At 49.3% G+C, this 12,703-nt stretch overlaps 1 protein-coding gene across 12 annotated transcripts in view; it reads left to right on the top strand.

Annotated features, from left to right (window-relative positions):
- Positions 1-12,703, top strand: part of Plekha6 (pleckstrin homology domain containing A6) — a 142,032-nt gene that overhangs the window by 41,863 nt on the left and 87,466 nt on the right. Inside the window, exon 1 of one of the 12 annotated variants that reach the window (XM_042681658.1) lies at positions 338-420. The exons of the other annotated variants lie outside the window; for them this stretch is intronic. The gene's annotated coding sequence lies outside the window, so the exon portion shown is untranslated. Of the gene's footprint in view, positions 1-337; positions 421-12,703 lie in introns of those variants that run through there. 12 annotated transcript variants of the gene reach the window in all.

The following is a 12,703-nucleotide window of genomic DNA, read 5'->3' on the forward strand; positions in this document are numbered from 1 at the left end:
CTTGCCTTGCTGGCTTACTTTCTCACTGCCTTCTTGCCCTGGCTGCATCAGAGGGGGATCCCAGGCCCTGTGGTGCTTGAAGATCAGTGGAAGTGAAGAGGTGGGAGGTAAATTGGTGGTGGGGTGGGGAGCTGTGCCTTGGTCATCTCGTGACTGCCTGGCATGGGCATGAATATGGAACAGGCACCCAAGTTGAATACTAGGTTAACCCTACAACAGTTTATCTCCAGGAAGGCTTCTTTGATTGGCTACTTAGTCTGGGGTGGAGCTTCTTCTAGCCCTGCCCCTCAGGAGGCAGGTGGATTGGGACATTTGTGTCTCTCTACCCAGAAGCTTTCGTACTGCTAGGAGGTGGTAAAAGGACCATTCGGAACAGGAGGTGCTTCTGGGCTCTGGCTCCTGCACACCTCTCCTGGGCTGGTAAGGAAGGCCTCCCTCCCAGCAAACAGGGCTGGGAGTGGAGATGTGGGGGGTCAGAGGGCTGCATGGACAGCCAGCCGAATGGACTGCTGACTTAGTTTATATGTTCCAGACACTTCTTCCAGTCCTCTCCTCCAACCATCTCTCACTCCATGCGGTTGATTTCTCGCATTGTTCCTCTCTCTTTAGTGAATTATTTCCTCAGCAGATTTGAACTGCAATGGGCCAGGTGTGCTATTCTCTCCCATTTCTCCTTTCCAAAGGACTCTTTTAGACTCCCCCACCCCCACCCCAGTCCCTTCCTCTTCTTTAGATTTCTTTAGATCTCTCTTTAGATTTCTTCTCGCTCAGTCCTCTTTGCTCCAGAATGTTCTCCTTTCCTCTCCTTTAGGATCTGTGTTCAGTAGCACCAGGAAGTATTGAGGGCAGAAACAGTCTGGGAAGTGCCAACTGTTTGCCCAAGGTGGGGTTGGCTGCAGCCTGGCTGTTGGGCTGGGCTAGAGCGTGGGCCTGGGTGCTTGGCTCACGTGTTGCTTTGTCTTCCCCTTCCTTCACTGTCTGCCTTCCTCCCCAGTCCCTTGTCCCACTCTGACTGACCCCTGATGGAGGCTGAGATGGGGCAAAGCAGCTGCTCCGGCTTCTGCAGGTGCCACCTTGCTGAGATATTTGTTTGTTTGCATACCCAGGTACAAAGCTGAACCTCCCCACCTGAAGCTGGGGTGCCTCTTAGAGCCAGGGTGGCCTAGGAGAGAAGGAGCACTGGGTTTTAGCTCTGAAGATGATGTGGTCACTTGGTGTGACCACTTGTTCTTAGGGAACACAGGCTGGACCTCTATCAAAAGCCCAAGCAGAAGGAACTGTAGAAAGTGAGATGTGAGCTGTGGCACTGGTTCTGCCTAGAAGGGAAAGCAGCTGGGGGCTCTGCCCTGTGCTGTATTAAATATGAGCCCCAGGGGCCAGGGTCGGTGGCTTGGCTGCTCCCAGGAGTCAGTTGCGCCATCTTCACAGTAAAAAACACATTTGTGTTTTTAAAACATGTTTTTCCCATAGAAAATTCCAAGCATATATGCTCAGGCTTCAGTCATTTTGAAGTGGTCTCATGTCCACTTTTATTCCCAGTTTTTTCTACTCTTTAATTATTTTGAAGAAAATCCTACTTGGCTTATTATTTCATCTCTCAAGGTAGGGACTCTTAGAGAAACCCCAACATATTATTATCACCAAATAAAACTAACAATTCCATGTAATCAAATCCTATTTTTAGTTCCCTCGTTGTGTTTTATGAAATCTCTCCCTTATTTTCTTTTTAGTTTGGATCCAGATAAGGCCTATACCTTGTGATTAGTTGTTATAGTTCTTAAGTCATCCTTAATCTGTAGGCGTTTTCTCTTGCAAGGTTTTTTAAAAAATTATTTATTTATTTTATTATTTATTGGTACTGTCCTTGAGTTTCTTTTGCTCAAGGCTGGTTAGTGCTCTACCTCTTGAGACACACACAACAACACTTCTGGCTTTTCCCTTCCTTTCTTTCTTTCCTTCCTTCCTTCCTTCTTTCCTTCCTTCCTTCCTTCCTTCCTTCCTTCCTTCTTTCCTCCCTCCCTCCCTCCTTCCCTCTCTCTCTCTCTTTCCTTCCTTCCTTCCTTCCTTCCTTCTCTTTCTTTCTTTCTTTCTTTCTTTCTTTCTTTCTTTCTTTCTTTCTTTCTTTCTTTCTTTCTTTCTTTCTTTCTTTCTTTCTTTCTTTCTTTCTTTCTTTCTTTCTTTCTTCTTTCTTTGTAATTTATTGGAGATAGTCTCATTTTCTTCCCAGGCTGCCTTGGAACCAAGATCCTCAGATCTTAGCCTTGTGAGTAGCTAGGATTGCAGCTGAGCAACAGGAACCTGGCCTCTCCTACAATGTTTTGCAGAAGAAATTGGGCCATTTATCCCTCTGTTTTTCACATTCTAGGATTGACTGATTGCATCTTCAACATGTTATTTAAAATGTTCTCCTATCCCTGTATTTCCTACAAATAGAGATTGATTTAGGCTATGATCAAATTCAGGCTTCTTTGATTTACTGAAGGGGGAGGAGGCGGGACAAGAACCTGGCCCTGTGTGCACACCTATCAGGAGGTACACAGAGTTCGTCTCTCTCTTCTGTCTCTCTCTAGGCTGTCAGCAACTTTGATGATCACTGCCCACATCCATTAATTCATTACAGACTAATTGCCTATTAATTACACTCTCTAATTAGGGGTTGCTTCTTTGATTTCACAGTAAGTGATCTCTCGCTTTGGAAAGAGGCCTCCTCTGTGGTTGCTGTGGAGGCTGAGACCCATGGCCACCAGTGGCCCACTCCCATCCATTCTCTTTGGGTTGGGGAGGCAGGGGCCCCTTAAGTGATAGGCTGAGAGCCATCTTCTGTGAGACATCAAGTCTTAGTGCCAGTGGAGTCAAAGCTTGAAGCTTCCCAAATAACTTTTCCAGTAAGCTCGAAATGCAGTTCACCCATATTTAATCAGATTAATACTCAGCTTCCTTGAGGCTCCCTTACCACCCTCACCGCTGTACTTCCTGCTGTCACTGACCTAATGAGAACTACATCTGCATAACAGTTAATAGTTTACAAAGTGCATACACACACAGCATAGTCCAGCATTGAGGCTGTGGGCAAAGCTTCTGGTCAGTACGCTTGGGTGTGGATGATGGCTCCTTTGTCTGGCCTTGGGCAAGAGCTCAAACTTCCCTTTGCCTCAGTTTCTCTACCTTCCTTTATAGGGTTATCATGCAAATTAAATTATAAAATGCAAGCAAGGAGTTGTACAGTTCCTGAGTATTACCTACTGCTACTGTGGATCTCCTGATAGCGATCTGATGACCAGCTTTGAGTCTGCAGACCTACACCAGGTAGAACTGTGGCAGAGTTGAAAACTGGCTGTATGTACTGGACGCAGGAACATATGTTCCTTGTTCTAGTATCTATTCCTAAGAACTTTCCAGCAGCCAGATAGGTGCTGGTGGCTCATGCCTGTAATCCTAGCTACGCTGGAGGCTGAGGTCAGAATATTGCAGTTCAAAGCCAGCCTGAGGAGGAAAGTCTGAGATTCTTATCTCTAATTAACTACCAGAAAGCCGGAGGTGGCGTTGTGGCTCAAAGTGGTAGGTAGAGTGCTAGCTTTGAGCAAAAGAGCTCAAGGCTAGCTCCTAGGCCCTGAGCTAGGACCCATGACTGACAAAAAAAAAAAAGAAGGTTCCAGCAGCATTTGATGCCAGTTTCATTGCTTTTCATCTTGACCAGGGTCATCAGAAAGTAGCTGTACTTTTGAGAATGCTGAAGTTGTGTTGAGATGTTTGGAAATGACAAATCAGAGGATATGCCCACAATTGGAAAGGAAGCAGCCGCCTGGCTCTCCAGTGACCGCTCGGTGCCCTCCTTAAGAATAGGAGCCCACAGGGAGGACGTGGGGAGGATCTAGAGTCTGGCTCAGACCTGCTCTTGTATTTTTCCCTTTTAGAGGCCTGGGCTGTTTCTTGCCCTTGAGGAGGCTCCCCCTCTCCCCGCCCAAGGGCCTAGACAGCCAGGTGGACATGGCTCCTTCCTGGGAGCTTGTGGTCCCCTGGGGCCTGGCTCAGCTGCTTGCCCATCTGGCCATGCAGATCAGAGATGGAAATCTGTGGCAAGACAATTAGATACCACAGCCTGCCTGGGCAGAGAATGAAACCTACTTATGTGGGGCCAGTCAGCCAGGGGCTCCCAGCACTCTCCCAGGCCTAAGTAAGCCAGAGTCTGCAGGCCAAAAAGGCATCCACAAAGTGAGCACCAAAGCTCCTTTCACTGTCCAGTCCCTGTGCTTTTCCATGTGCTGACCTTAGAGAAGCAAGGCTCCGTTAAGGGACCTCAAGAGGGAGACTGAGAGGAATGGAGCCAAGGATAAGTGGAGGATGCCCACCTAGGTGCCTGGGCTCACACCTGTAATCTTAGCTACTCAGGAGGCTGGGATCTGAGAAGCTAGCTGGGGAAGGAAAGTCTGTGAGACTCTTATCTTCAATTTCCCACCAAAAAGCCAGAAATGGAGCTGTGGGTCAAGTGGTAGAGAGCCAGCCTTTGAGTGAAAAAACTAAGGGACAGCATCCAGGCCCTGAGTTCCAGCCCCATAACTGGCACATTAAAAGACAAACAGAAAACAGGAAGCACAAAGGGTGGGGAAGGGCAGCGTGGAGCACAGACATGCTGTCATGGGCCTCCGGCGAGTGCACTCAGGGAGCTCAGGCTGGGTTTTCTTTCCCCTGGGCTTCTGCCTGGAGCATCCCTTGGCCGCTCCTTTCTTAAGATCTCAGCCTTGTGACTCAAGCATGTGAGCCGAGGGTGGCAGAGTTTCCATCTCAGGTAGAGGAGAGCAGAGGGAGGGACAGGAGAAGCAGAAACCCTAGAAGCTTCTTTGTCCAGATTTCATACTGTAGAGGCTGCTGTACGGGGCCAGCTTCTGCCTGGATGGATCCCTGCTTGAGCAGAGTCCCAGGGTTTGAATCTAAGTAGATCTTTGGCCCATTTGGCCAATCAGAGAAGGAGGGCACCAAAGAGGGGTGTGGTCAGGTTCAACCAGACCTGAGTACCTAGGTTAGCACTCAGGGCCCTCATGGAACGTGCAGGGAATAAATGAGTTGGTGAATGAATGGACCCATCAAAGAGGCAGAAAAAGAGATCTCATTGTATTTCTTTCTGACCTTTTAAATTCTCTAGCTTGAGCCTTGAGCCTTAGGGCCGGGACTGCTACTTCTGTTTGCTGGAAACATGTTGTATGTGAAAGCAAAGCTCAATCACCAGGTATGCAAGCACTGTGTGTGAACTAAGGCTTCAGCTTCTCCTCCCCCTCCACCTCCTTGTCCGTATGGCATTCACTGGGTAGGTGGGGACAGAGTGGACTTCTATGGTCTCCTGCTTTTCCTTGCATTCTGGATCTGGGCTCGTGGCCTCCGTGTCTTTCCCAATGCTTTGCACTAAGGGAGGCACTGATAGAACATTTGCTGAGTAAATGTGTCTGAGTTGGCAGAGGCAGGAGGGAGAAGCTTTGCTTTTCCTGACTTTCCAGGCTGTGTTCCTCCTTCCTGTGTGAGAATAGACCTAGGAGCTGGGTATCTGCTCCTGCTTTCTGGTCTGCACAAACCCAAGGGCACAGTTGGAGCCAGGCTCGATTTCACCTGGCAGAAGAGGGCATGGAACCAGAGCTGCCCTCAGCCACTGAGAAAGTCGGCCACAGCAGGACTAGACACGTTGAGTGCTCAGAGCCTGTCTCACAAAGCAGCTTAGGAGAAAATTAAGTGGACTCAAGCCAGGGGAAGCATGGCTGGCTGATTGTGCTGGCGTCCTCAGGGAAGGGAGCTGGGCAGGGTGAGGAGTAGGGCTCACTACAAGCAAATTGTCCACATGTGTATGGCAGCCCCAGCTATGCTGGGCATTGGGTGCCTAGAAACAGCTAGGCCTGCTTCTCTTTGTGCCTGTCCTCCAACCCCTGTTCACCTGTCCATGAGATCTTTGCTAGATTAAGGAACCCTGGGCACAGCCAGAGTGGTCCTGCAATTTGGCTGCCTCCTACGTTTGTACACAGGCTACTTCAAACCACCAGGGCTTAGGGTCCGAGCACCTGCAGTACTTTCTAAAGGTCTTTGTCCTCCAGATAGATGCAAACCTATTCAGCCAGCCAGCCAGGGACTGTACACAGATGGTGTGTGCCAAAGGCTCCTGGGGACAGACAGCTGACACTTGGTCTCCCAACCTTGGGACAGAGCTTTTTCTTGGGGGGGGGGGTACAGTACTGGAGCACATACTCCTTAGCTTTTGGTGTCCTACCACTTGAACTACAGCTTTTTGGGTGGTTACTTGGGAAAAAGAGTCTTCTGAGCTTTCCTTCCCAGGCTGGCTTTGAACCTTGATCCTCAGATCTCATCCTCCCAAATAACTAGGATAATAGGTGTGAGCCACTACCACCCAGCTTTGGGACAGAGCTCTTGCTGTTTCTGAGTTTGAAGATTTTAGTGGCACCCATTGGCTCTTTGTCAAACTATAGTGAGTCCTTCTAACAGGATGACTGACTGTCCCTGCTTGCTTAGGACTTTCCCAAAGTCCAGAGTTCAGGAAAATCCTTTAAGTCCCAGGAAAATGGAGATAGTTGGACACTCCTTTGCTCGGCATTTTCTCTATGCCAACTTGTTAAGCCCAGTTTGCATTTCTGTGCTGCTTACACTGAGAATATTTCCCTTTGCGTTTGTCGTCTGCTGGCTGGCCTCAGAGGTCTGAGCTTACACAGAGCTGGCAGGGCTGTCACCTAGCAGGTGGGCTTCTCCCATCTCTCAGGTGCTCTAAGACAGTTGACATGGCGGTGTCTCTCTACTACTGTTGGGGTGACTGAAGCACAGTGTAGAGGGGGTCCTGCCTGTCTGCTACTGAGCACTCTGATCAAACTTGACATGACAGAATTTCCTATCTTTGAAGTAACTCCAAGATTCATCTGCTCTCAGTCTCCTTTTCTTTAAAGCCCACCCTACCAAAGGATGAAGATTTGTACAGGTGACACAGAACTGCTTTTAGTTATCGGAGAAACAGAAGTCTATGAAAAGTTTAGCAAACTGTTGGCCTCAAGTCATGTAAAAAACACGCTAGGATCAGAATTGGCTTCCAGCCAGGTGTGTGTGTGTGTTTGTGTGTGTGTGTGTGTGTGTGTGTGTGTGTGTGTGTGTGTGTGTGTGTGTGTGGCACAAGCCTGTAATCTCAGAACTCTAGAGAGGCCAAAGGATCTTGAGTTCTAGGCTTGCATAGGCTGCATGGAAATGCCCTGACTCAAAAGTAAAACAAAACATCAACAAAAAGAACTGACTTCCAGTTCAGTACCTATAGACACACCTTAAGCTTTTATGATTTCTGGAATAGTCTCTCCACTCCAAATCATTTCTTCAGAATTATCCCTCTCCAGCTAATGTTTTATTAGTGAAATCAAGCTCAGAGATTATTTCTAAGTTCTTTTTGTTTGGCTCATTCCTTGTCTTATTAAAGATGAAGATGTTCTTCTGTCTGCATCAGTGGGCGCTCTGATAGAAACCAAAAAAGTAGTCACATCTGTTGTGTCAGACTTTCCCTTCCCCTCTCTTCTTGTTCCCTTCCTTTCCCTTCACTTCCTTTCCCATTCCCTCTCCCTTCTCTCTCCTTTGCTTTGCTTTGCTTTCCCTCTCCCCTTCCCTCCTCTCCCCTTCTCTTGCCTCTCCTTCCCTTCGCTTCTTTTCCTCTTCCCTCCCCTTGCCTCCCCTTCCCTTACCTCCCCTTCCCTTGCCTTCCCAGAATTATTCATTGAGACTCCTTTCTGTGTTCTATGTATAAATCTCTTTTGCCCTGGTGACATATACTGTTCTACACTTCTTAAGCCTGCCCTTTACTTCAGTCTTGTGACATTGGAATTTTCTTCATCTTCTGTCCTTCAGAGGGCACCAGCCCCCCCAGGCATGCTGGTGATCACAGTCAGTGAGAACAACGATCCTGTGTAGGCCGGGCCTACAGGTAGCACAGGCCTCAGGAGCTGGGCCCAGAAGAGGCTCGTAGAGTCCAAGTGCTGCTGAAACACATCCCTGTGAGCTGGGTTTCTGATTCCATTCATTCTAGCCAAGGGTGACTGATGTAGCGCCCCAGGGCCAGGGCAGGGGGGAGCCCAGACCTCCCTCCACAGGCACCAGGACACTGTCAGCGTCGTCACAGGAGTCTGTCTGGGTGGCAGCCACATGAACTGTACTTGGCTGCTAGGGCCATCAGCCCAGCCTGGCCTCATCTTGCTACTCTTATCTGTGCGTAGGATGTTTGACCTGCTTAGTCCTTTCCTCTTCAGAGCCAGACAACTGCATCTTCCAGGTGGTTAGGAAATGAGTTGCTTTTAGATTACCCGACTCAAACATTAACTCGGTAAAGAGCTGTTATTATGAGGTAGCTTATTCCCTGGGCCATTTGTCTCTCTAGTAAGTTCTTCATTTTGGTGAATTGGCAGTGAGCTCATCATACACTAGGTGAATAAGGTGCATGGCACTCTCCTCTACTTTCACACCTGCTTTCTTCCTTCCTCCATGTCAGCGGAAACCACAGAGAAAAGTGGGCTGTGGCTGTAAGCCCATCCATCTTCCTGGGCTCCTAAATCTGTGTGGCTCTGGGAGAGAGGACTCCTGTGGAAGACCTAGCTGGTGGCCAGCCAGGAGTCCGTGGTGTTGCTTTTTTATTTTCTGGCCCTCAGTATTCTCTTCTTTCTGATGGAATAACAACTTCTATCCATCCTGTGTTGTGAAGATGCTATGCAGAGAGAGTAAAAATCCAAGCCGGGCACTGGTGGCTTAGGTTGCTCAGAAGACTGAGATCTGAGGACTGCAGTTTGAAGCCAGCCTGGGCAGGGCTGTGAGCCTCAGATCTCCAGTAATCTACCAAAAATGCTGGAAGTGGAGCTGTAGCTCAAGTGGTAGAGTGCTAGCTAGCCTTGAGCAAATGAAGCTCAGAGACAGCACCCACACATATACAAAAAGTGAAAATCCTGTGTAAATGTTAAGTTCTAGGGCAGAGCAAAGAAGAGATGGTCCTTGGGAAAGACGCAGCTCAGTGTGCACAGTAATGCCTGGCACCTAGGGGCAGACCTTTAGGAAATGTTTGTCAAGTGAAAAGAAAATGTGACTTAAATGGCTGGAGCTGAACAATGTGAATGTGGGAAGGTTATTAAGGACCAGGGAAATGCACTGCAGAGGCAAGCTTCGGTTTGGGCACAGTGAGTCTAGGAGGGCTTCCTAGAAGAAGTGGTTTAGATGTAGGGTAAGGAGTCATGAAGTGACGCTGCACAAGGTATGTGGGCACATGTGCCATCCTTGGCCCTGTGTAGCTTGGATGTGTGTGCAGGAAGGGGTCCAGAGAAAGGAGTAGAAGGAGGAGGGATCAGAGACATGGGGAGCTACACTGGGCTTCAAGTGAGAAAAATGCACGGTGGGGACTATGGAGGAGCGCGTTTGGGGAGTATGGCTGTGGCTGGTTGGAGGAGGCCCCAGGACTTTGTGATCTGCTCTTCTCTATCAAGGGAAGAAGTCTGGAGGTCCCCGGACCAGGCTCTGCGTTAGGGGGAAGTCATAGAGACCTAAGGTCCTTTTACACTTGGCTTTCCTAAAGACACTGGGCACTACAGTTTTTAAAAATCTGTGAATTCAGAGTAAGAGGGCTCTTGTCAAAGAGTTAATTTGAAGCTTGACTGAAGTACTGAGAATAGAATCTCCATAGCATATGGTAAAGTACCCGGGAGGAGCGCGGGTGGCTTATGTTTTTAGTTGCTTCTTCTCCATATTCTTTAAGCGTCTGCTAAAGGAGGTGGGCAGAGCCCAGGGCAGCTTCAGTGCCCCGCCTTCTGGCCATAGCAGTAACCAGAGCACAGGGACACAGACCCGGCCACTCCCCTTCTCTCCTGCATCCCTGCAACACCCAGCAGTCATCTGCTAAATGTTTGTTGGATGAAAGATGGAGTTGATGGGCTTTGTCCTTTGGCGTTCCCAGTCTAGCCGTGGAGGCAGGCTTGTAAACAAAGAATTAGGAAAAATAAGAGAAGACTCGCAGGGTGCTCTGCAGGCTGTGGCTGGAGTGCAGGAAGGTGTGGGAAGCTGAGCAGGTAGAGCAGCAGTACACAGAGGCCACAGCAGGGCTGGAACAAGGTGAGCAGGGATTGCAGTTCAGGGCATGCTTCAGGGGCTCAGGGGGGAAGATGGCCAGAAGGTGGACCGGCTCATCTGGAGCCCCAACTGTCCACCCAGGAGATTGCACTTGATCCTTTCAAATTTATCTATTTACTTTTGTGCCAGTCCTGGGTCTTGAACTTAGGGCCTGAGCACTGTCCTTTAGCTTTTTTGTTCAAGGCTGGCACTCTATTACTTGAGCCACTTGAGCTCTACTTCTGGCTTTTTGGTGGTTTATTGGAGATAAGAGTCTCAGGGACTTTATTGCCTGGACTGGCTTAGAACAGCAATCCTTAGATTTTAGCCTCCTGAGTAGCCAGGGTTACACATGTGAGCTACCAGCACCTAGATCCTTTAAGTTCATAAGCAGGCACGAGGCATAGTTAGCTCAGGTCCTCTCTTCCAGCCTCCATCCTTGTGGCTGAGTCCATGATCTGAGGATCAGAGAAGCGTGTGGCCTGCCTTAGGGCACTCTGCACATCTTCTATAGGGTGAGAGTGGGAGTTCAGGGGCTCTATCTTCCATGAAGAGCTTCCTGTACTGGACTGGACTGTCCTGTCCACATTGCTGGACTCCTACTGTCCTTGTGGGAGGTCATGGCCCCTGGCTAACACTGTCCCACATTCTGGCTTGCCCATTAAAGAGCCTAGTGTGACTGAGCCCCCCCCTTTCACCCCCCAACTCTTTGGCACAAGGAGAAGCCACAAGATCCTTTGGAATAGCTTCCTTCTTCATTTCCAGGTGCCTGGCTGCCTGGCATGTGCCAGATTTGGCTTGAGGATTTGTTTTCAAAAGAGGTCAGGCAGGATTAGCAGAGGGTAGTGATGTTACTCTGGGTTTTAAAAGAAGGCCAAGAACCCCCTCTCGGTCCCTTCCTTCCTCCCCATGCTTCTAGTTCCCCATGTGTGCCCAGCCCCGGGGCTGTGCGTGCACACAAAAGCTCCCCACGGATGCTGCAAGCAGCAACCGTACAGTGGCCTTTGTAAGGAAAAGTGGGATTGGATTCTTTTTGGGAAAGAGGGTAAAGCCATGGAGGCCTCATGGGGTCTGAGCCTCTGGGCTGTCAAGAAGTGTCTCTGTTTCCTCTGCCCAGGGATGCTCTGGAGGGGAGCCAAGCAATGCAGTTCCACTTCTAGCTGCTCTGAGCTGTCCTCTGGCCCACTGTGGAGGCTGAGGTTAGATTTGTGGTGGCTCAGATGATGAGCCTGGTGCCGCCTCCTCCTGGATCCCGCTGGCACTGGCTCCTCGCCCAGGCAGCACCCCTAAAGCTTACCCTTTTGAGGAAAAGGTGCCCCAGGCCACCATTGTCCTGAGCCCATCCCATCTTCAGAGGCAACACAAACCTCCATCTTCTGAGTTGGAGCACCAAGGCCAGAGGCCAGTGGAGCATGGAGAAGCTAGAGGTAAGGTGGGAAAGTGGGGGGGAGGGACAGCAACATCTTGGGTCCCCTTCCCTGTGAACTGCCTGTAGGTGGGAGGCCAGTATAAGTGGTGTTTATTTTCAGGGCTCAGGGAACAGCCCTGAGGGTCATGTGCCCTGTCCAGCTTTGAAGTGACCATTATTTTCTACTTCTACCCTCCTCCCTCCTCCTGCCTTCTCCCTTCTCCCTCCTTCTGCATCCCTGTGCCCTGTCCCTTCCTTCTCTCTTCCATCTTTAAACCACCCTCCTTCCCCAGACATTTATTGAGAAACCCTCATGTGCTAGACATGAGGAATGCAGAAATGAGACATGGCCACTGCCCTGGAAAGCTTGGGGTGCTCTAAGGAAGACAAATACATAAGCAGTGCAGCATAAGATGCTGAGGACGATTCAAGCACCCAGCAGGAGTGACACAAGGCACGAGGAGGAAGGAGCTGCTCCCTTGGGTGGGGAATGGGATTTGTAGGGGGTAGAAAGTCAGAACCACGACTCAAGCCTGTAATCTTATCTACTCAGGAGGCTGAGATCTGAGGATCGAAGTTCAAAGACAGCCTGGGCAGGAAGGTCCGTGAGACTCTTATCTCCAATAAACCACTAGAAAACCGGAAGTGGTGCTGTGACTCAAGAGGTAGAGTGCTTACCTTGAGCTGAAGAGCTGAGGGACAGTACCCAAGCCCAGAGTCCATTAACCTCACTCTGTCTGTTTCCCCATTGGTTTAAAAAAATGTTGGCACTGGGTGCTGATGGCTCACCCTTGTAATCCTAGCTAGTCAGGAGGCTGAGATCTGAGGATCATGTCTGAAGCTAGCAAGGGAAAGAAAGTCACAGTCAGCCCAGGCAGGAAAAATCTATGAGACTCTTTCATCTCCAATTAACCAGTAAAACAACAACAACAACAAAAGCTAGAAATGGAGCTTTGGCTCAAGTGGTAGAGAGCCAGCCTTGAGGGAAAAAGCTAAGCAACTTTATCCAGGCCCTGAGTTTAAGCTTCCAGTACTGGCATTAAAAAAAACAAACAAACAAACAAAATGAGCTTGAAGCTAGATCAAGAATGAGAAGATAGCCTGGCACCGGTGGCTCACGTCTATAATCCTAGCTACTCAGGAGGCTGTGATCTGAGGATCACGGTTCAAAGCCAGCCTGAGCAGGAAAGA

The sequence above is a fragment of the Dipodomys spectabilis genome, unplaced genomic scaffold (genome assembly GCF_019054845.1).
Source record: "Dipodomys spectabilis isolate Male_0828 unplaced genomic scaffold, ASM1905484v1 ptg000069l, whole genome shotgun sequence".
Classification (NCBI taxonomy): Eukaryota; Metazoa; Chordata; class Mammalia; order Rodentia; family Heteromyidae; genus Dipodomys; species Dipodomys spectabilis.